This window comes from Hyperolius riggenbachi, chromosome 1 (assembly GCF_040937935.1).
Source record: "Hyperolius riggenbachi isolate aHypRig1 chromosome 1, aHypRig1.pri, whole genome shotgun sequence".
Classification (NCBI taxonomy): Eukaryota; Metazoa; Chordata; class Amphibia; order Anura; family Hyperoliidae; genus Hyperolius; species Hyperolius riggenbachi.
Genome location: NC_090646.1, coordinates 232,393,014 through 232,417,611, shown reverse-complemented (window position 1 = coordinate 232,417,611; position 24,598 = coordinate 232,393,014). Strand labels below are relative to the sequence as shown.

The window sequence follows — 24,598 nt, the reverse complement described above, 5'->3', positions numbered from 1 at the left end:
GCAGGCCCTGTTTTTTAGCTGTTTACATTCTCCAGCTCAGGGAAACCTCAGCAAATCAACCCCACAGTCTTCATAAGCTTCCAAAAAGTTGTCAGTGTGTACTGACACCGAGTTCACTGTGAGGATCAATCATTTCGACCTCAACAGCTGTTCAAGCTGTGATGACTGCTGCTCAGGCTAAGCGTAGCACAGGAGCAATGTAAATGTTGTGTGAAGGGACCCTTAGGCTACATTCAAATACAATCTGCTGGTTTGATGAGTCTCAAGTACAGGGAAGATGCTTTGATCGGGTTTCTAAAAAAAAGTGAACTTTAACTATACATGAATGTACATAATCCATTCCTTTACAACATATTTCCAAAGAAATGTGACATTTTTCTAACTTTAAATAAAAACATTAAAAAAAAGACTAAGGCACTGTTGATTTTCAGACAGTATTATTTAATCATTTCAGTTTGAAGCTAAATGATTTTTTTCACGGTGAACTTTAGATATAGCCCCTAGTCAAAAATGTGAAGCGTCTGCATTACCACATATTTTTTTACTTCATGACAAGTAACATGACTGTTCCCTTAATTCATCTCCACACTATATGCAGCATGTAGCTTCAGCCTCTGTCCTCCTCTGTAAGGTGTTCCTATAACTAGTAAACCAGCAGTTACAGTAAACCTCAGCTACATGCACAAGTTCTGTGGCCTAAATCGATCATATGTGATGGTTTTGGGTAGGAGAGGAGAAGCAGGAGGTGTCCATAGTGGGAACTGCATTAGTGGTCAACTGAGTATTTGTCAACCCAGCAGCAGGGCCGGATTTGTACTTTTTACAGCCCAAGGTCCACTATCACCAGTTGCCCCGGACCGACAGCATCCTAAATCTCCCCAACATGGAAGGGATTATATTCTAGACTCCTCTGAGGACAGTTAGTGAAGTGATGGCAGGGATTACATTATAAACTCCTTTGGGAACAGTTAGCAACATAATGGCAGAGATTAGATTGTAAACTTCTTGGTGAGCAGCACATTCAGTAAGTGACAGGGAGCTCTGAGATCAGCGTTCGCTCCTCCTTCCTCCCCTGAGTGCCAGATCAGCTTGTTGATAGCCACCCACCACTAGAACTCTATGCAGCAGGACGAATGTTCGGCTGGCTAAATGCTACTGCCACCACAGCCCACCCCTTGCTTTCCTGGTTCCCTAGGCCAGTGTTTCTCAACATTTTATTGGTATGTACCACTTATAAAACCCTGTACTCACCAAGTACCCCCTGGCATAGTAAATATTATCACAAGTACCCCTTAACAAATACATATTTAATCGTAGTACATGATAATTAGTTCTAAACAATTTCCAAGCATTTACTGTTGCTTTTAATTAGAAAAAAAATACTAATACTATGTTTATAGGATTTATAGTTTTCTGAAACTCTAAATGTGTTACTGTTGGTCAAGTATATCAAGCCTGAGTACCCCCTGGAACCATTAGAAGTACCCCCTGGGGTACGCGTACCGCATGTTGAGAACCTAGGCCCTAGGCCATGGCCTTTGTGGCCTTGCATGACATCTGGCCATGTCCAGCAGACTGTAGACGAGACTGGAGAAGTGGAGTCCATCCACACCTCTACTCATGCTAGATGTCACCAGAGGCAATCATGAGCAATTTAAAAAGAAGCATTGCAATTCTGCTTTACACTTCACTGTACATAGCTGTAATATGCAAAATAAACTTCAAACATTTTGCAGAGACTTGAAGTACCTTTCTTTTCTTCCAAAGTGGCAAAGATACAGACTCTTTGCACAGGTAGAACAATCATGGAATTGGTTATCTTCCTGACAATTCGTATCAACGAATTTGCCTATTTGCCTGATACTGACATTTTTCTCATTGAATTTTACAGACTAAAATGGACAATTCACATCACTCACTGTACCTCAAAGGAACTATTCTAATGTTCCTACCACACTTTAGGGACGTTATTGCTAGAAAGTCAACTAGCCTACAAGCATGTATTTGGATTACAAGAGGAATAAGCATGGAGAAACCCACGCAAGCAAGGAGTGAACATATAAAATACAGTATATGCATTTTGGGTTTCAAACCCATGATACCGACACTGAAAGTGTATCCCTAATTTAACCAATCATGAGTTAACATATAAATATTTCAATCATTTTCACTGCTCATACACTATTAGGGCACATTCATACTATAAATCGCAAAACGGTATCACTTAGCGCTACCGTTTTGCACGGCTGATTTTTCCACGGTTAGCGTGGTCAAATCACTGCTCACACTTCCGTGATTCAGAGCGATCACAATCAGCGCTTTTTTTAAGCTCTGTACCGTGATTGCTCCAGAATCATGGCAAAATGCTGCACGTAACGCATTTTGCGATTACCGCTAAACGCAAATCGCCTGCGATTGGCACCAATCACGACAGTGAGATTACTACCATATACTTTCTATTGCACTAGCGCTTTAAAAAGTGCCCTTACAGGTTTTAATAGACGTCTGAAAGGAGTGGTATATGAAGGATGCCATATTTATTTCCTTGTAAACAATGACCGTTGCCTGGCAGTCCTTTTGATCTTCTGGCATGAGTAGTGTCAGAGTCAAAACCATAGAAAAAGCATATTGCTAATCCAGTAAAATCAGAGTGAGCTGCGTCAGAGTACCTAATCAGCAGGACAGCCAGGCAATGTGCATTGTTTAAAAGGAAAAATAAATATGGCAGCCTCCATATCCCTCTTACCTCAGGTCCCCTTTAAGTCACTTAACTTTAAAAACTAGAACCTCAGGTGATCAGTATTGATTGAAATATTAATTGAAAGTTGATCAGAAAAGGCTATTCTTTAGGGAGTTATATAAATTAGAGTTTTCAAAACAAAAAAACAGCCAACCAATATCTTAGCTACAGAAAATCTCTCATAAAGACAACTTTAAAGAATCACGAAAAAGCATCTTTTTTTACACCTATGCAAAAACGGATTCTTACCCCCCCCCCCCCCCCCCAAGTCATTTTTTCTGCTAGATTAGAGATAAAACAAGTGACTGTGAGCCACAGAAATCAGTTAATTCTTTTCCGAGGCCTCCAGTGGCATAAGGGATAATCCAGACATGCTTTACACCTGCTCTGTGTCAACATGAAGCAGTTAATCAATGAGTTAACATTCAATCATTACATACTGCTGTGTTTCTGTCACCACCTACATCATTTAGCCAAGCTTCAATAGTATGCGCTTGTCAGGAAGAACGGGGCAGATGATCCACGTTCCGCTCCAGGATTGGAGCACATAATAAAAATTAATTATGTATAATATGCCAACAATGCTCAAATTTTTCATCATTTTTTGCAAATGAGGTATTTAAACAGCAGTTCAATAAAAACGCGTGTGCATTAGTAAAATGTACTCATTAATAAGATATATAGGTGAGCTTTCCCTCAGCCAAGATGATTTTCCTGTTTAATTCTAATATATTTTCTTCTATGACAGATAGATGTTTAGAATATTGGGATTTGCCTGTCCACTCCCCTGGAGTATAATATGATGGGCGCTCAGTGCTAAGGAGCCTGTTGCCCTTTTATTTATTTGCCTTGTTGACAAACCGCATATCATGAAAATCAGACAGCAAAACTATTCAAAGATCTCTGGATTCCTCCTCATCTTATACAGGACAAGATAAATTCCATTGTTATCCATTTCTGTTATAACAGATTGGAAGTCCTCTAACTGGTGTAAAGGTGCGCTCACACATAGAAGGATGGCCATCCAAACAGGCCACCTACAGCTCTACAGCACAAGTAGTGGAAGACCGTATAAGCCATCCCTGAAGTCTCATAACTGTGTCAGTCTCGCACGCACGCACGCACGCACGCATTTGTAGCAGCTGTGATTCTACGGCTGCAGTAGCTTCTAAACACTGTTTCAAGGCCCAAGCCCACTTACAATAATGGTAGTCCAAAACGCTGTACAAACATGTTGCTCACTATAAGCCAAGCAGTGAGCTCTGCTCTACGAAGAGGCAAGGGAGTGGTAAGAAAGAGTGAGTTTTACCATTGTGCACAATCATTCATTAGCAAATGGCAGGCGTTGGAGGATACCAGATTCAAATTGGTATAGAAGAAGCTGCACAGCTATAATAAAAGTTTATGCATCTACAGGCTGCTGAGAGTGTGCCACAGTTGGTGGCAGGTGTGTGACACAACCCATGGGCTGACCTCAATACTCACAGGGGGATAGGGATCCATCAAGGTAGGTTCTGCTTTCCAACAAAAAGGCTATTGTTTTCCTCTAAGATAAGGTTAATGCTCAGTACTTTCTGCCTCTTTCCCATCTATACGATTGCACATTAAGGCCTTGTTCACATTGGCAGGAAAAATGGTCTGCAGACCTTCCCGGGATGGATCCTAATGGTTGTGAATAAATCCAATGTCAACCAACGTATCCATTCACATTGCTCCATTAACATGGATCCGTTTGGCACGGGAGGCTGCAATAATTCCGGAGCAACAGACGCAGAAAAGATCCAAAAACCGATGACCAATAAATCTTACATGGATCAGTTTTTCATCAGTCCAGTGTGAACTGGGCCTAACACTCACATGAGCCAAGTGTATATATTTCTACACAGACATTTTTGTTAAGTAAATTGGTGGTAGTCAGAATGTGACTTCCAAGTCCAAATGCTGCCTTGAGTGTGTAGTGTTAATATTGATTGATTAGCTGTTGAGTTTACTTGTAAGATTTAATATATGCAGAACATTTATGTCTTTAAAGTATACCTGACCCGGGGCCAAGCTACCTAAGGTAAGCACAGAGGTATACCTCTGTGCATTGCCCATTCCTTTCCTTGTCATCACTATCACACTTTGAAAAATTTGACAGTCGGGAAAGAAAAAGGAATAGGAGGGGGAACGGAAGGAAAATCACTACAATCCTGTCTCTCCCTCTTTAGCTGAAAGTTACATTTTTCAAGAAGGGACCAGGGAGAACACAGAGAGGAATGCACAACACACAGAGGTATGTGGATTCAGCATGAACTCTGTGCTAACCGTAAGTAGATTTTCTCAGGTCAGGTTTACGTTTAGCTTAAAGGAACTAATATTTTCCAACTAACAAAGCATACAGAAACCCCCTTATTCAGGTGCAGATGTAAGGAAGCATGGCTTGTGTGTCTTACAGCTGGTGCTGCATGACAAAATACTAACTGCTGAAAAGACTGACAGGGTATGGGAAAAGGAAAATTACCCCTGCCTCAGATTATGGAAAGACAGATCAGTTACCTTCCACTGATATTGTGAAACGTTTCTGCTTTGTGGCTTTAGTCAGCTTTTGTTTGCTGCCCACGTCTCTATTAGGTAGATTATCTCACACTTCCCGACCCCAATGACACACTACGTTTTTGCGGTGAGCAGAATTTCCTAGATCATTGACACAGTCACCAGTACCTAAGCCAGCAGCATTTTCACTACTAACAGAGCAGAGCCTGGTTTTGCTGCTAGTGAAACCATCCTTCACATGGAGAGGGTAATCTGTTCCCCTTGTCTATGAATCACCCCGGTTACACAGGCTTTAGTAACAACGTTTTACCTCTGCAGGCATAAGATGCTGGTGTGATAATACTTCTGATAATGAACGGGACTAAAAAGAGTGAAGAGCTATTCACACTGCTACGCGTCAGTGAATTTAAAGCCATGTTCCATTCTGAGTATATCTACAGGCCAGCCAATATCAGTTAAACCTCATTTCAGCTGTTTGACTTATAAGCCATATTGCTCAATCCACGATATTTTAAACAAGAGAAATTTAATTTAAAGTGCAATTCCACTTCCATTAAAGAAATCTTTTAGCATAAATCAGGCCTACACAGTTCATTTCATAAGTTAATGTTAGTAAAAATTATCTTTCAATTTCAGTTTGTAGCTGACTATAGATTTAAAAAATCACTAGGAAGTTTAACTGTTATTTCTTTTCAGCTTTGCGCAACACATGTTACCATAACAACACTTGCGTTACTTATGTGCCGCAAGACGCGCTAACTGCACAGAGTACGGTAGTCTGCTGGCGTTAGGACCTGTAATATTGTTTTGTGCTGTCTGCGAATAGCAATATTAACAACACTTTGTGACTCAAGTCTATAGTCTGCTATGACCATAATTACAGTCAACAATTGTTGTCACCTAGTAATAGACAATAAATTATTATTTATTATTTTAAAAACTCCAAGCCAGGATTTTAGAATCAGTGAAACTTATGTGGAGAAACATAAGATGTACCATATACATGTAAAGGGAAAAGAAGTTTGAGCTTTGATGGTCTGTTTGGTTTTGTATTTTTCTGCAGATGTTGCTTTAGAAGCCAATATGTCTGACTTTCCTGTGTTGAAGTGACAATGGGAGATAGCGAAAGCAATTCTATTCCTTCTGTATGTCACCAGCTGGCAAGCAGAACTACAAAGCGATATCAGTCATGAGAATTCAGTGTTGTCACACTAGATCCCTACCCTCACTATCCTTCCAGCACCACTGCACAGCCAATTCTTCATTACTTCCTAATACTTCCCTCCCAAGTGTGAAGTATTAGTAGCTAACATTCACAGTGAGGGACCATGGGAAATGCAGTTGCATATACAACTTGCAGTTAGTGCACAATACAGCATCAACTCTTCCAGTCAAAAGGTGCAATAGGGCTAGATGATGTGATCAGAATTTTATCTGCAAGCTTCCTTTTATATGTTTAATCTAATTAGTGGCCATTTGTAATGTGTATGGGGAGATATACAAGTAGCTTGAAGACCCTCTTTCTATAATCCACTCTTCTCCATTTAGTATTTCACTGAAGATTGCTTTGTAATGTTGTAATGGCCAGTGTTCGTGTATGCCCATGAAAACAAGATCGAAAAATATTTGCTAACATCTTTGCCATGTAAAAAGCTGCTGAAGAAATTGTCACCTAAGGTCAAATCTCAAACTATGTCACCCTAAATATTGTACTATACAGGGAGTGCAGAATTATTAGGCAAATGAGTATTTTGACCACATCATCCTCTTTATGCATGTTGTCTTACTCCAAGCTGTATAGGCTCTAAAGCCTACTACCAATTAAGCATATTAGGTGATGTGCATATCTGTAATGAGAAGGGGTGTGTTCTAATGACATCAACACTCTATATCAGGTGTGCATAATTATTAGGCAACTTCCTTTCCTTTGTCAAATGGGTCAAAAGAAGGACTTGACAGGCTCAGAAAAGTCAAAAATAGTGAGATATCTTGCAGAGGGATGCAGCACTCTTAAAATTGCAAAGCGTCTGAAGCGTGATCATCAAACAATCAAGCGTTTCATTCAAAATAGTCAACAGGGTCGCAAGAAGCGTGTGGAAAAACCAAGGCGCAAAATAACTGCCCATGAACTGAGAAAAGTCAAGCGTGCAGCTGCCAAGATGCGACTTGCCACCAGTTTGGCCATATTTCAGAGCTGCAACATCACTGGAGTGCCCAAAAGCACAAGGTGTGCAATACTTAGAGACATGGCCAAGGTAAGAAAGGCTGAAAGACGACCACCACTGAACAAGACACACAAGCTGAAATGTCAAGACTGGGCCAAGAAATATCTCAAGACTGATTTTTCTAAGGTTTTATGGACTGATGAAATGAGAGTGAGTCTTGATGGGCCAGATAGATGGGCCCGTGGCTGGATTGGTAAAGGGCAGAGAGCTCCAGTCTGACTCAGACGCCAGCAAGGTGGAGGTGGAGTACTGGTTTGGGCTGGTATCATCAAAGATGAGCTTGTGGGGCCTTTTCGGGTTGAGGATGGAGTCAAGCTCAACTCCCAGTCCTACTGCCAGTTTCTGGAAGACACCTTCTTCAAGCAGTGGTACAGGAAGAAGTCTGCATCCTTCAAGAAAAACACGATTTTCATGCAGGACAATGCTCCATCACACGCGTCCAAGTACTCCACAGCGTGGCTGGCAAAAAAGGGTATGACAGAAGATAAACTAATGACATGGCCTCCTTGTTCACCAGATCTGAACCCCATTGAGAACCTGTGGTCCATCATAAAATGTGAGATTTACAAGGAGGGAAAACAGTACACCTCTCTAAACAGTGTCTGGGAGGCTGTGGTTGCTGCTGCACGCAATGTTGATGGTGAACAGATCAAAACAATGACAGAATCCATGGATGGCAGGCTTTTGAGTGTCCTTGCAAAGAAAGGTGGCTATATTGGTCACTGATTTGTTTTTGTTTTGTTTTTGAATGTTAGAAATGTATATTTGTCAATGTTGAGATGTTATATTGGTTTCACTGGTAAAAATAAATAATTGAAATGGGTATATATTTGTTTTTTGTTAAGTTGCCTAATAATTATGCACAGTAATAGTCACCTGTACACACAGATATCCCCCTAAAGAGGCTCTGGCAGTGCCGCCACTGTACTGACTAATAACTAAAGTGACAATAAGTGACAAGTTACAGTAACATATTATCACCAAGTTTGCAACAAAGTGAATTATTAGTAATAAATATCAGTTTTCTACATTTGGTCCATAAAAGCAAAACTCTGCCTTTATATAAGAAATAAACAAAAAAAATAGGCAGTCCTTTCACTTCAGTTCTACAAATTGCTAGTATTAATGCCACACAAATTATTTTATACTGTGTACAGTAATTCCTAACACAAATTCACCTAGCTTCTCCACTATGACAGTCTGTCAGGGTAGGACCGTCCATGCTGTTGCAAGTGACTCAGTTAGGGCTCTTTCACACTAGGAGCTGATCCAGGCGTTTTGATGGATCGCTCCTAGTTTGCATTTAGAATGGTAACATGAAAGTCTAGTTGACTGTCATGTTAACTTTAACATTAAAGCGTTACAGAGCGTTACGTTACAACGCATCTGGGAGCTTTGTAATGTCCAGCTGCTGCGTTTTCCCGGCAGGTAAATTAGTGCAATCGCCACTAATCAGCATCCCACTGCAACTTCCTGACACCACGCCGCAGGCCATTAACACGAGCAGGAAATTGGCTCCTGCACGTGTTTGGTAATGTGAAAGAACCCTGAGTGCAGGTGTGGAAAATAACTACCAATAACGCCTGCATTTGTGCAGCCGGTTACTCATGCAGGAAGACATAAATACCTGGGCTTTCTGTACTGAAACAGAAAGTACAGATTCCAGGCTCGGAAATAGGAGCGGTTTGTGCATACATTCGGTATTTCAAAATGACTACAAATTGACATGGAAAGTTAGTTTTTATTAATATTAAATTGGAAAAACCTTTATGCTGCACTGATCAATGTATAAAGGAATTTTTTGGGTGAGCGTAATTTCACTTTAACAAAATTGTATGAAACATTATTACTGTTGCCTGCAAATTCAACTCCGTTAGACCACATGGACTCTATGGCCTCATCTCTTCGTTTTCACTGAATCTACAGACATCATTCCAACCTAAGTTCAGTAAGGTTGCTACTGATGATGTGGAACTAAGGCCTGTAAATAAAAAGCACTTAGGGCCCATTCACACCTGAGCGGGAATCGCACGATTCCCGCTCGCGGCAAACCGCTAGCGGTTCTGCAAGAACCGCTACACATTGTAGCCAGTGGCCGTGTTCTCACTGCCGCGGTTGCGGTTAGCGATAACCGCAACCGCGTTGCATGCAGCGGTTTGCCGGCGACGAGCGTTCCGCGATTTGCGATCGTGATTAGCGTGCATAGCACGCTAATCGTGATCGCTCCAAAACCGCCGCAGTGTCCAGTGATTTTTCCGCGCTAATCGCGGGAAAATCACTCCCGCAGAACGCCGGCGGTAATCGCCGGCGTTCTGCGATTGTAAGTGTGAATGGGCCCTCAGTGTCTCTGCACTTCATGAACCTGCACTGAACAGGCAAGGTAAAATAATTCCATAAAATCAAAATATAACTGACCTAATTTTACTATAAACTTTGTATGTTAGCCCACCACGCCAATGACAGTCAAAACTGAATATGATCTTATTTGCCTGTTTATTAATAGTTAACAACGCATGACATTGTGACTTTTTGTAACCACTGTACTGAATGAGCCCATTCTATGTCAAATGAACAAAATATTTTTTAAATAGGAACAGCTATATTGGAGGCAACCAGATAGTATATAATATAATATGAGGTAAGTATTACATTTACCTTCAAAAATTACCTAAGCTCCTCGACATCTGGGTCAAGCGCTTTGAACTTGCCAATAACATTTTGCAAGCAAACAGATTCAGTTAGATTATTTCTGGAAGAAAGTGCAATACTTGCCTCTTATTATATCATATTCTATTTGGGTGCCTCAAATATAACTGACCCTGTAGATCCAAGTTTTATATTTTGCAGTTGCTCCTTCCCTCCTCCCCCACCAATCCCCAACTTGCAGATCAGAGTGCGACTGGAAGACTAAAAGACCTGAGTGGATGTAAATACTAGAGGTTCAAATTGAATTACTCACCCAGCGTTCACATATATGAAATATACTTCTTCATTTAGAAGGCTCCGGCTTCTCCTGTTTTTTTCTCCTCATCTTTCCTCTCTGATGCTCCTCGAATAGCTTTTTCTAAGATAAATTGTTAATCGAGTTCTTTTTAATGTGGATGTACCCTTGTCTGACAGCATCCCTAATTACAAGCTCTCTGCAAAATCTTCAATCCAAACATAATAAACACGTCTGTGACAAACCTAGTGTCAATACTCACAAAAACTGTGATGATAACTACCCACTGACCTCCGAATACTACTTGCTGATGTATTTTGGAAGCATATATCAGCAAGTAAAATATCAATAAATATTGACACTTGCTGTCACTACTCTAATGACATTTTTACACACTGTCCCAAAAACATGGAAAAATCAAAGAAAGAAGGACGTTAATGGACCTGGGACTTAAATCAATGATGCACAGTAAGACTGGGGTTGTGATTGCTATTTGCATGAGAAGATCTTACACCTTTACTACTGCAGTGCCTTTTGATTGTTATACACAGTTTGATCAAACTGACTGATTCATTAGCAGAAAATAAATTAATAATTAAGAATCCAACTCAGCAAATCAATAGTTTTGTAATTCATTGGGAAGTACAATACAAGGCTAAGTTTTGAGTTTGGTCAACATTTCTATTTTTCTTCAGACCTCTTAAAACTGGAGAACTCTACTTGGTGTCACAACTAGTAATAAATATCAGTTTTCTACATCTGGCCCATAAAAGAAAAACTCCACCTTATTTGAGAGATAAACAAAAATAAATAGGGAGTCCTTTCACATAGTGGGGGAGGAGGGAAGGAAAAACTGAAAAATATAAAACTTGGATCTACGGGACCAGTTATATTTGGGGCAAGTATTGCACTTTCTTCCAGAAATCATCAGTAGTCTAGTCCAGTCACTTCAAGGAAGGAGGACTACAGGCTGACCACCTATAGCACTGCTTCAAACTTGTGTTTGATGGGGTTCTCAGCAAGTGCTTCTGAAACTCGTTTAGTGTCCACCTGGATTCTAAGTGTAAATAGAGCCAAACTGTTCACTTCAAATAGTTCTGCTTGTAGTAGGTGTGGAGTTGCAGTGTGTTTTCTTGAACACCACCTACAATTCTCAGTCAGCAGCTGGACAACATTCTGCAATAGGTTCAATTGAGAGGGGTCCATAGAAAAGCTGAACACCTCAGGAATGTTAGTCATCTTGTACATCCAGCAAGTGTGAGCAAAGCTTAAAGAGGATCTTCAGCCTGCAATTTAAAATATAACAGCCTCCCTGTAAAAGAAAGTGATAGTTGCCTGAGCTGCCGTCCCAAAGACCCTGAAAACCCTGACATCCGGTGTGTGGCCTTATCTCTCTACCTGGAGAAAAAAGCCAAGATGTTTACTCCAGTAGACTCCAGTAAACATCTTGGCGTTTTACTTCGGACAGCCGGAGCCACGTGCCAGAAGTCGGGTGATTCGGGGTCTTCAGGATGGCTTTGAGGTAGAAGGTAGCACAGGTAACTGTAACTTTCTTTTACAGGGAGGCTGCTGGATTTTAATTGCAAGCTGGAGATCCACTTTATTAATGTTCCCACAAATCTATTCAAAACACAGAGAAGGACATTTTCTACTCAGAAAAGTAATGTGATTTGGTAATCCTAACATAGAGCCTAATGATTTATCTGCAGCATAAAACTGCTAGCTGGTAACTGCAACTGATTAACTGAGCCATTATATCATAGATGAATAAATGCTTCGTTTTTGTTAAATGTTTACAAATTACTCAGTTAAATTATGATTAACCTTTTGCCGACCGCGTCACGCCGATGGGCGTGGCCGCGGCGGCAGCCCCAGGACCCCCTAACGGCGATTGGCGTAAAGTCCTGGGGCTCTGTTTTGCAGGAGATCGCGCGCATCTCCTGCTTGGGGGGGAGGAGCTCCGCCCCGCCTTCAGTCTCTAGCCGCTTGGGAGACTGTTAGGCCGTCTATTTACACGTACAGCGCTGCGATCGGCAGCAGCGCTGTACTGGGGACAGCCGTGTCACACGGCTGTCCCCCTGGGGGACAAGAGAGCGATCGGCTGCCATAGGCAGAAGCCTATGGCAGCCGATTGCCATAATTGGCTGGCTATGGGGAGGGAGGGAGGGAGGGAGGGAGGGAAGGGAATTAAAGAAACAGTTGTTTTGTTTAAAAAAAACTCAACAATAATATTGATTAAAAAAAAATATACATGGGGGGAGCGATTAGACCCCACCAACAGAGAGCTCTGTTGGTGGGGAGAAAAGGGGGGGGGGGATCACTTGTGTGCTGTGTTGTGCGGCCCTGCAGCTTGGTCTTAAAGCTGCAGTGGCCAATTTTACTAAAAATGGCCTGGTCACTAGGGGGGTTTAGCCCTGCAGTCTTCAAGAGGTTAAGCAGAACCCAAAAGGGGGACGCACCACGCCAGGGTCTGCATAAAATGCAGAGAATTACTTGCAAACTGTTTCCTCACATTAGTTCTTTTGAACACATTCAGGGTTTTTTTACAGTAGACTGTGAATTTATGTATTATACGGAAAAATAGTGCAAGTTGTATCTTATTTTACCACTATACATAATCACAGATGGCACCCGAAAATGCAGCAGTCCCATAGAAAAGCGTTACTTGCATTTTGCATGCAATTTTTGCATGCAATTTCTACATGTATGATCCCTGCCTTAAAAATGCACGTAGTAGACTAAAAACAATTCTAGTAGTTAATAGTTTAACCTTAATCAACTGAGTTCTTAAAGGACAACCGAGGTGAAAATAAACTAATAAAATAAACAATTGTATCTATCCTCCTTCTCCTAAAAATGACTTTTTAGGTTTTCCACAGTTGTATTTTATATTTAAATCTACTTTTAAGTTTTTACTATTTTTTTATTTTGCTCAATGACACATTCATTGAAGTATACCAGAGCTAAAATCTATGAATTATTGACCCTTTTTACCTCATTCCTGCTCTCAGAAGCTATTTTCTGCTAGGAAAGTGTTTTATGCTAGGTACACACGATACATTTTTGTGTTCGATCGATGCATTCGATAGATTATTTCCGACATGTCCGATATTACTTTCAATCATTTTACCGCTCGATTTCTCATAGAAGTGAATGCAAATTGATAAGAAAAGATAAGATAATCGAGTGGGAAATCGAGTGGAAAAACGAATCGAAAAATTGATCAAAATCGACCGAAAAAAAATCGTGTATACCTAGCAATATAGTTGTAATTTCTTATCAGTGCGGGTCACACTGCAGTCTGACACAGTCCTGATTCAGACAGGAATTGCCACTTACATAGCTGATGCTTAACTCTTTCAGGCAGAGAAAGAAAAAAAAGGAACAAAGCATAGTTATTTGTGTGCTAGGCACTGTACATACACATGTCTATCCCATCATGTCACATGTCACCTCAGGTATCCTTTAATTCTGCTACCTGTACCAAGTGTAACCACAACAGAATCACACATCCCTACCTTGCACTGATTAGGGCCACAAACGCCTGAATAGCTTTATGTGAGTTGGATGAATTAGTTCCTTCTATTTAAAGCAAGCCTGTGCCATAAATCTGCTATGTTCATGTATAACAAGTGAGCATTTGAGGCTGCCAGACCTGTGTTTTCTTTTTCTTTTTTTTTGAGATCTGTAGACTGTAAAATTCAGAAATCTCCAATGAATACAGGAAGTCAGTGCCTTGCTTCTGCTTTTCTCACTGAATGGTCTCAATTCACTAAGGGCAATTCGATAAAATAATTTTGGTCAGTAAAATACTGCATTCGGTATTTTACACCTTCTTTCCATATTCACTAAAGGTTTTCCGCATGAGGCAGACGTTCGGTAATTTACCGAACAAACATGCTTCAATTCACTAAGCCCTGCTTAGTAAGTGTCACTTAGTAGCTGTGGAGCAGGCCAGCACTGAGGCAGGAAGCTGTGTGTATGAAGTCTCTATTTCCTGTCTAGTGCATCGCCAACATCGTTTTAGATGTGCTGCAGCCACCAGGGGAAGCTCTTCTGTATAATAGTATACAGATTTTAACATCTAAAGAGAGGCCTCATAAAATGTCACCTTCCCCTGCTCTGCTACAGTGAAGACCCGCTTTCAACCATGTTGGATCAAATCAGGATGGGAAACAGGGCTGGCGAAGAAACAGGGCCCTATTGGCTGCCTGGCTCTAATTATTGGCTGTCTGTCAATGTTAAGAATGTAGAGAGCATGGAGAGAGTGAGTTATTGGCTGGTCAGAGGTGTAGAAAAATAAGGAACACTTTTGCCCGAATTGCTGAATGCGTAAATCTTTGTGAATTGCAATTTCTTGACATTACTTGAGGCATTTAGCATACAAGTTGGTAATTTATCTCACTATGTGCGGTAATAGGTTTGGTGAATTGGAATTTGGGAAGGCAACTGGTAAAATTAGCTGCTTTACCGAATGCGGTAATGCTTAGTGAATTGAGGTCAATGAGACTGGTAGTTCATCTCAATTTCTGGAAAGGTCACAAAGCCCTGGCCCTGGGTGGCAGAAGCCTAAGGGGGCGGCTGGGCATGGAAGAAAGGTGGAAGCATATAGAGGGGGAGGCTGCAGATTGAAAAAAAGAGAATGCAAATTGGGAGCAAAATATGTAAGAGGGGAGGTGCTGGCCAAGAATACTGTACATGGAAGAGAGGTGCTGCTGTACATAGATAGTACATGGAATGAGAGAGAGAGCTGCTGCACATGGAAGGGAATCAACAATAAAGTTGCTCTAGGTGTGCTGAAAGTGCCTGTTTCTACCTGTCATTTATATAGTTCTGTTGTGCCAGTAAAATTGGTTGCTATGGACAACAAGCATAAATACACACAAGGTCCTGCCTTACCAGAGACTCTTTCTCACTAGAAGGGCTAAACTAGGCAGAGAGTTTACTAATACTATCACCTTTAAAAAAGAACGTTAACCAAGGATTGAACTTCATCCCAATCCGTAGCTGATACCCCCTTTCCCCTTGAGAAATGTTTACCTGTTCTCAAACTGATGATCGGGAGAGTCTGGGTGGCTAACATTTTGATGAAACCCCTCCCACAGCGTGAAGTCAGGACCATGGTCATGACAGTTTCCTTTCTGTGAACCTTGTTGCATTGTGGGAATTAAAGTCTGTTTCCAACTGCCAAGCAACCAGTATCTCCCTCTGTGCATATGTATATCTATACAAAAACCTTTTAGCCTATCACATTGTTAGTGGGTGTGGTTAGAGATAATGGCAGTTGGTGCTGTCTAGTTTTTTTTTCTTGTCTGCCAGTAGTAAAGTTGATAACCTGCAGGCTTATTATGGATCAAACAACATGAATGAATAACATATCAATAATTTCTTGATCTCTTCTCAATTTTTTTACCTCTCACTTTGTAACGTATTCATTTTTTCCCCTCTACTACAATGACAGTTGGCCAATGGGAGGACCTTAAAGGGAATCTGAAGTGAAAATGAACGTATTATATAATTAACTGTATGTGTAGTACGGCTAAGAAATATAACATTAATAGCAAAGATTTGAGTCTCATATTGTTTCCAGCACAGGAAGAGTTAACCACTTAACGACCATCCAACGCCTATCGGCGGTGGCTGGTCGCACCTGTGTTTTTATGGAGCGGCCGTTTCCTGTCAGTTCATGGAGGGGGGCTCCGTGAACAGCCTGCGAGCCTCCGATCGCGGCTTGCAGGCTTAATGTAAACACCCGGGGACGTAATCCCCGGTGTTTAAATTTTACGGAGCTGGGTAAAGGAGATCGGCGATCCCCGGCCTCTGATTGGCTGGGGATCGCCGCCATCTGATAGGCTGAAGCCTATCTGAGGCGGTACAGGATGGATCGCTGTCCGGTACCGCCTATATTGAGAAGGGGAGGGAGAGAAGGAGAGGGAGGGGGAAAATCGCTGCGGAGGGGGGCTTTGAGGCGCCCCCCCCGGCTAGGCACAAATAGCCGGCGGCGATCAGACCCCCCCCCCAACAGGACATCCCCCTAGTGGGAAAAAAAGGGGGGAAGTCTAATCGCCCTGCCTGCCACCTGATCTGTGCTGGGGGCTGAAGAGCCCACCCAGCACAGATAATAGAAAAAATGGGGTTGTCAAGTGGTTAAAGAGACACTGAAGCGAAAAAAAAATTATGATATTATGATTTGTATGTGTAGTACAGCTAAGAAATAAAACATTAAGATCAGATACATCAGTCTAATTGTTTCCAGTACAGGAAGAGTTAAGAAACTCCAGTTGTTATCTCTATGCAAACAAGCCAGTAACTCTCCACTAAGTCTTAAGGTAGCCATACACTGGTCGATTTGCCATTAGATCGACCAGCTGACAGATCCCTATCTGATCGAATCTGATCAGAGAGGGATCGTATGGCTGCCTTTACTGCAAACAGATTGTGAATCGATTTCAGCCTGAAACCGATCACAATCTGTTGAGCTGCTCCTGCCGCCTGTGCCCCCTCCCCTATACATTACCTGATGCTGGCTCCCGGGCGTCTTCTCCGCGCTGCACCGCACCGCTCTGTTCTTGCTCCATCCCGGCGCTTCCTGTGTCACTCCGTGACCAGGAAGTTCAAATAGAGCGCCCTCTATTTGAACTTCCTGGTCACTGCAGTGACACAGGAAGCGCCAGGATGGAGCCGGAACAGAGCGGTGCAGCGCTGAGAAGACGCCCGGGAGCCAGCGTCAGGTAATGTATACCTGATCGGATCGGCCGCCGCTAGCGACGCGCACCCTACCCGCGGGCGATCGAGGGTAATTTCCCCGCACGGCGCGATCAACGGACCGATCCGATTTCGGGAGGAAATCGGATCGGCGGGTGCGTTTAGCGCGAACGATTGGCAGCAGATTCGATCCCAGGATCGAATCTGCTGTCGAAACGGCCGAGAATCGGGCCAGTGTATGGCCACCTTTAGTCCTGGAGAGGGCTGTTATCTGACTTTTATTATCTCAACTGTAAGTGAACTGTTTACTTTTTCTCTGCTAGAGGAGAGGTCATTATTTCACAGACTGCTCTGAAAGACTCATTTTGAATGCTGAGTGTTGTGTAATCTGCACATATTATAGAATGATGCAATGTTAGAAAAAACACTATATACCTGAAAATAAAAGTATGAGAATATTTTCTTTGCTGCTAATCTTCTAGTAATTATTCATAGTACACAACCAATTCACTATATCATATTTTTTTTTCCGCTTCAGTGTCTCTTTAAGAAACTTAATTTAGTCAGAAAGCTAAGTGCTATTTTCTGAAGCATTTATACATCAAAGAAACTGTGAAAGACAACTTCAGATAAGAATTTACTGCAGGGCAGGACAAAGGGTCATTAGCTCTGCTCTGTTTCATAGTTTACAATACAGAGTGTGGTTTGTACATTGCAAATATAAGAGAATGGTACAATACTATAAAAAAAAGTTATATAACTGAAAATAAAAATATGAGACTCTTTTCTTTGCTTATAATGTTCTATTTAGTTATGTATACTACACATAAAATTAATTATATTGTAAGTTGTTTTTTTCCGCTTCAGTGTCACTTTAATGAAGGAGGAAGGGGCAGGCAGAATTGATGATTTAGGTTTGAGTCTCAATTAATAAGCATTTAGACATGTGTTCACTGTAAGTACTATAGGTATGCTATAAACCAGCAATTCTAGGCGCATTCCTGGTGGTCAGAGGGAAAAAAAAATCTTTAAAGGACCACTGTTGCCAACATCTTACATTTTAATAATATATGTAAACATATACAATTAAGAAGTATGTTTCTTCCAGAGTAAAATGAGCCATAAATTACTTTTCTCCTATGTTGATGTCACTTACAGTAACTAGTAGAAATCTGAGAGAACCGACAGGTTTGGGACTAGCCCATCTCCTGAAGGGAGGGCTCTATGTATTTTCCTTATTTTCAAAATCACTTAGTGAATGGCAGTTGCTCCATCTAACTTCCCACAAAAAGTGTACGGTGAGCAGGGAGGCTGGCCAGCATCTTTGAATAAATCTTTTTCAGGGAGCGCCTTTATAAAGAATAAAGGCCATGCTGAGAATCCCCTCTGGAGAGATGGACTAGACCAAAACCTGTCAGTTCTGTCAGATTTCTACTACTTACTGTAAGTGACAACAACATAGGAGAGAAGTAATGTATGGCTCATTTTACTCTGAAAGAAACATACTTCTTATTTGTATGTGTTTACATGTATTTTAAGATTTTCACGATAGTGGTCCTTTAGCTTTTGCATTTGATCAGTAGGATGTGCCCTACATCTGAGTTTCCACTATAGTCAGGAAGAAGAGAGGTGGTCCGCACTTATCAGCACAAGAACTTTATTTAATGGATGTATCCAGTAACACCAACAGCAGGCATCAATGCCTTGATGCCTGCTGTTGGTGTTACTGGATATGTCTATTAAATAAAGTTCTTGTGCTGATAAGTGCACGCTCTGTAGTCAACAAACTAGCCCACGTCCATGATCTGTTCATCACTAATGCTTTCACCTTCCTGGGGCTCACTGAGACATGGCTAACCCCATCTGATACTGTGTCTTCAGCTGCCCTTTCATACGGTGGCCTCAAGTTTAGCCACACACCTAGATCGGGTGACAAACATGGGGGTGGGGTGGGAATTCTTCTTTCCGAACACTGCTCCTTTACACCGCTTGCACCTGCACCTTCTCATGCTTTCTCTTCCTTTGAGGCTCATGCTGTCCGCATCTACTCCCCTCACCATTTCCAGGTTGCTGTCATCTACCGTCCTCCTGGACCAGCCTCCACCTTCATTGACCACTTTTCAACATGGCTTCTCCACTTTCTATCCACTGACATTCCTTCCATCATCATTGGGGACTTTAACATCCCCATAGACACTAACTGTTCCACTACCACAAAATTCCTCTCACTCACCTCATCCTATGACCTCTCCCAATGGTCCTCAACCTCCACCCACAAAGATGGCCACACTTTGGACCTAGTTTTTACCCGGCTCTGTCCCGTTTCCACATTTAATAACTCTTTATTCCCCCTTTCAGATCACAATCTCATAACGTTTACAATCAGCCCCTCCCTGCCTCCTCCAGCTACTGTAGTGCAGCCATCACGCTTATGCAGGAATTATCTCAACCTCGACCTCTGCTCCCTAGCTGATTCTCTAAAACCCCTGGTCTCCCTGTCATCCTACACTGACCCCGAGTCAGCATCCATCTACTACACAACCACAGTCTCTGCTGCCATGAACACAGCCGCCCCTCTCACCAACTTCAGCCCCCGCCGCATCAACAGACAGCCCTGGCTGACTGAACCCATCAAACAACTGAAAAGACAGTCCAGGGCAGCAGAACGGCAGTGGAGGAAAAGCTCCAATGCAGATGACTTTGCCCACTATAAAAACACGCTGCTCCAGCTCAGGGACGCTCTCTCACTTGCAAAGCAGTCATACTTCTCTACACTTATTTCTTCACAATCCCATAACCCTAAAAAACTTTTTAACACCTTCAACTCTCTCCTCCACCCCTCGCCACCCCCTACAACCACAAGCTTGTCTGCAGAAGACTTTGCAGCATATTTTGTGAGCAAAATTGAAACGCTACAGAACAGCTTTCAAAATCAACCCTCTTCACCGGTCCAATCACCTCTTCCTTTTTCCTCTCCTCCCGGCAGCTCCCCTACTATTAACTATCCCTCTCCACATAACCACTCACCCACTCAAACCCCCTCCCTGCTAACAATCTTCTCTGCCTTAACTGAACAGCGTCTTTCTTCACTAATCTCTAAAGCTCATCTTACTACATGCGCCTCAGACCCTATTCCCTCTCATCTTATCCCCCAGCTCTCCTCCCCCCTCATTCCTGCTTTAACAACACTGTTTAACCTTTCCATCTCAACTGGCATTTTCCCTTCTTCATTTAAACAAGCTATCATAACACCACTAATCAAAAAACCCTCTTTAGACTCTACTGCCCTTTCTAATTACCGCCCAGTCTCTCTCCTTCCCTTTGCCTCCAAACTGCTGGAACGCCACATTTGTCTAACTTTCTCTCTGCTAATTCCCTGTTGGACCCCTTCCAGTCTGGCTTCCGCCCTCAACACTCTACGGAAACCGTTCTCACTAAGGTTGCCAATGACCTCCTAGTTGCTAAAGCCAAAGGCAGATTTTCGGTACTAATACTCCTAGATCTGTCCTCTGCCTTCGACACTGTTGATCATACCCTGCTTCTCCAGACCCTCTCAACACTGGGAATCAAGGGCCTAGCACACTCCTGGCTCAACTCTTACCTGTCTGGACGTTCTTTCATGGTCTCCTATGCCAATACCAACTCCTCTCCACGCCCACTGTCTGTGGGAGTACCACAAGGGTCCGTCCTTGGACCCCTCCTCTTTTCCATTTACACCCATGGCCTGGGACAGATAATAAGCTCTTTTGGGTTTCAATACCACCTCTATGCTGATGGCACCCAAATTTATTGTTCTGCCCCAGACCTCTCCACACTACTATCAAAAGTCCCCAAATGTCTATCCGCTGTACCTACATTTATGTCATCCCGCTTCCTTAAACTCAATATGAGCAAAACGGAGATTGTGATATTTCCACCTTCACTCTCTGTTCCACCTCCCATTGTCACAATCAATGTAGAGAACACCCCAATAGCATCAACCCCCAAAGCTCGTTGCCTAGGGGTAACTCTGGACTCTGAGCTCTCCTTTAAACCACATATTAACACTTTAACTACCTCCTGCTACTTCCATCTCAAAAACATTTCCAGAATCCGTCCCTTCCTTTCACAAGAAGCAACTAAAATGCTTGTGCATGCCCTAATCATCTCCCGTCTTGACTACTGCAACACCCTACTCTGTGGTCTACCAAAAAGCAGACTGGCACCTCTCCAATCCCTACTAAACTCTGCGGCCCGTCTCATCCACCTCTCTTCTAGATCCTCTGAGGCAGCCCCTCTCTGCCAATCCCTCCACTGGTTACCAGTTGCCCAAAGGATCCAGTTTAAACTTCTCACACTTGCATACAAAGCTCTACACAAGCTGTCGCCTCCATACATTTCCTCTTTAATCTCCAGATACCTCCCCGCTCGGACCCTCCGTTCCTCACAGGAGACCCTTTTGTCCTCCAGCCTAGTCACCTCCTCTCACTCTCGCATCCAAGACTTCTCACGGGCGGTCCCTCTCCTTTGGAACTCTCTCCCTCAGCCGGTTCGTCATGCCACGAGTCTGGAAACCTTCAAACGTACTCTGAAAACACACCTGTTCAGAAAAGCCTATAATTTGCTATAGGCAGCACTGAAGGCACACTGGCTCACCCACTAATCCTGGTGTTTCCTTCCCCTTTGTTTCCTCCCCACTACCCTCTAGATTGTAAGCTCGCAAGGGCAGGGACCTCCTCCTAGTGTTTCTCATACTGCTGTAATTTTAACATATGTATATGTACCAACTACATATCAACTATGTATGTATCAGTATTTATTCTATTCAATGTCATGACTGTACAGTGTCTTGTATTTCTTATGTATATTTGTTCCCCATTATTTGTTTGTACTATGTACAGCGATACGGAAGATGTTGGCGCTATATAAATAAAAAATAATAATAATAAGTGCGGACCACCTCTCTTCTTCCTGACTATTGTGGACTTGCTGCCCAGGTCCAGCACTGCAGCGATTTGTGGGGTGAGAGCGGTGTTCACCTAATAACTACCTGAGTTTCCACTAAATGTACAGTCTATAGTTATGGACAACATGGTCATTCTTCTTTTAGGGCACTTTCATAAATACATCCTTCTGATGGAGGCAAAGAACTGTATTAACTCCTTGTCCCTCTAAACAACACTTGGTCAAAACATAAATTACCATATTTTTGAGACTATAAGACTGTCCTGATCATAAGATGCACCTAGGTTTAAAGGACAGGGGGAAAAAAATATATACTAAACTTGGTGAATCCATGGTGAAGGGGCGTCCTGTGGATTATGCCCACTTTGTACCGCATGCCCCCTTGTACCTCTTTTGTTTCCCTATGTCCTCCTCTGTCCCCCTTGTGTCCTCCTGTGTCCTCCGTGTGTCCTCCTCTATGCCCCTTTGTGTCCTTCTATGTCCTCCGTTTGTCCCCCTGTGTCCTACTCTGCATGGGGGTTGGAGGTTCGTATTGGCAGGCATTCACAAGTCAGGAACAGCCTGCATTTTGGGGGAGAAAAAGTTCAAATTTATGGGGTTTTCAAACGCGGGGATGCGGCATTTTAGGACAGGCAATTCGGTTAAAGAGGTTTTTAAAGTAAAAACCTCATTTTTAGGAGACTTCAGAGTCTCTTTAAAGGGAACCTAAATTGAGAAGGATATGGATTTTTCCTTTTAAAATAATACCAGTTGCCTGACTCTCCTGCTGATCCTGTGTCTCTAGTACTTTTAGCCACAGCCCCTCAACAAGCATGCAGATCAGGTGCTCTGACTGAAGTCAGATTAGATTAGCTGCATGCTTATTACAGGTGTGTGATTCAGCCACTACTGCAGCCAAAGAGATCAGCAGGACTGCCAGGTAACTGGTATTGTTTAAAAGGAAACATCCACATCCCTCTCAGTTTAGGTTCCCTTTAAGATCTCAATCAAAACTCAAACCCTGCATTCAACATGCTTTCAAATAGTTTTAGAAACATAACTCAAAGGCAAAAATAATAGCCTTGTACACAAGCCCTAGGGTGGAAGTCATGGCAAAACTTTTCTCTGGGGAACAGTTATAACCTCTGATCAGTTTTTACTGCCGTCTTATGTCCCCATTGGGGACATTTACTCTCTCTGGAAGAAACCTTGAAGGAAGTTAAAAGAAACCTCACATCAACACCAGAGATATTCTGCAAGGTGCTTTATCCCAAACTCTGTTCCACTGACAACAAGTGGCCATCTTATTGTTAGGTTCACATTAAAATACAAGCATATACTGTAATTACAAATACAGGTAAAAAGAGAACAAATCATGTCTGTTGAATTCCTTTTGTTATTAATTCCAAAATTGTTCTTGCTGCCTTGAAAATCATCCACCATACAATAAATACATACTTCCCATATTTTTAAATTCATCATGAGAAACAATGCAGCCTAGCATAATCTACACTGCTCATGCAGCTTTAGAAATAAGAAGTATGTAAAACCATTTCTTCCATCATAGATGATATCTCTCTCATTATCTCCTGCGCAGGGCACATGGCCTCTCCTTACTACATTGCTGATTGAAGCTCGACATTTGATGACAGAGGCTCAAATGGAGTGTTTATATTCTGCTGCTCATGTGACATTTTCCCTCTTATATAAATGAAGCTCACTGAGCCATTAGGCTTTGTTCGCACATAAATCTCTACATTTTCAGTCCAGTCCTGTCAGATTTAAGAAACGTCAGTTGTTATCTATGCAAAAGAGCTTCTCTGAGCTCTTCAACCCAACTTGGGTCAAAGACAGTCAGTGAGAGACATGTTTAAATAAGGTTTTACTGCAGTAAAGTTCAAAGAGTTATTGGCTCCGCTCTGTTTTATAGTTTAAAATACAGAGTGTAGTTTGTAAACTGCAAGTATGACAGAATGAGGCAATGTTATAAAAAAAATAGCGATATAACTGAAAATAATAATAAAATACTCTTTTCTTTGCTACTAATGTTCTATTCCTTACCTGTACTATACATACAATTAATTATATCATACGTTTTTTTTTTTCGCTTCAGGTCTGCCTTTGACCTGAGTTCAAATCTCAGCTCTAATTTTGAGTGTGGAGTCGCACTTGCTTGGCTTCCATCAATTCCAGGTCAGGTGTGCAGATCTAATAGTCCCGGACACCATGGGACTCAAACTGTGGCAAATGAAGAGAAAGATCCGCACCACCTTCAGAAAAGCTTAGTCTGTTTTATTGGAAAAAAACATACAAATTTAAAAAGAACTTTAAGGCAGGACAGTCCACTGTTTCGGGCTCCTGCCCATCTTCATGCTGCCTAGAACTAGGCAGCATGAAGATGGGCAGGAGCCCGAAACAGTGGACTGTCCTGCCTTAAAGTTCTTTTTAAATTTGTATGTTTTTTTCCAATAAAACAGACTAAGCTTTTCTGAAGGTGGTGCGGATCTTTCTCTTCATTTGCTTCAAATC

General features: G+C 42.1%; 1 protein-coding gene across 7 annotated transcripts in view; it reads right to left on the bottom strand.

Moving 5' to 3' along the window:
- Nucleotides 1–24,598, bottom strand: part of CXXC4 (CXXC finger protein 4) — a 260,319-nt gene that overhangs the window by 121,539 nt on the left and 114,182 nt on the right. For 2 of the 7 annotated variants that reach the window (XR_011019360.1, XR_011019361.1), the window contains exon 7: nucleotides 10,460–10,564. The exons of the other annotated variants lie outside the window; for them this stretch is intronic. The gene's annotated coding sequence lies outside the window, so the exon portion shown is untranslated. The remainder of the gene's footprint in view (nucleotides 1–10,459; nucleotides 10,565–24,598) is intronic. 7 annotated transcript variants of the gene reach the window in all.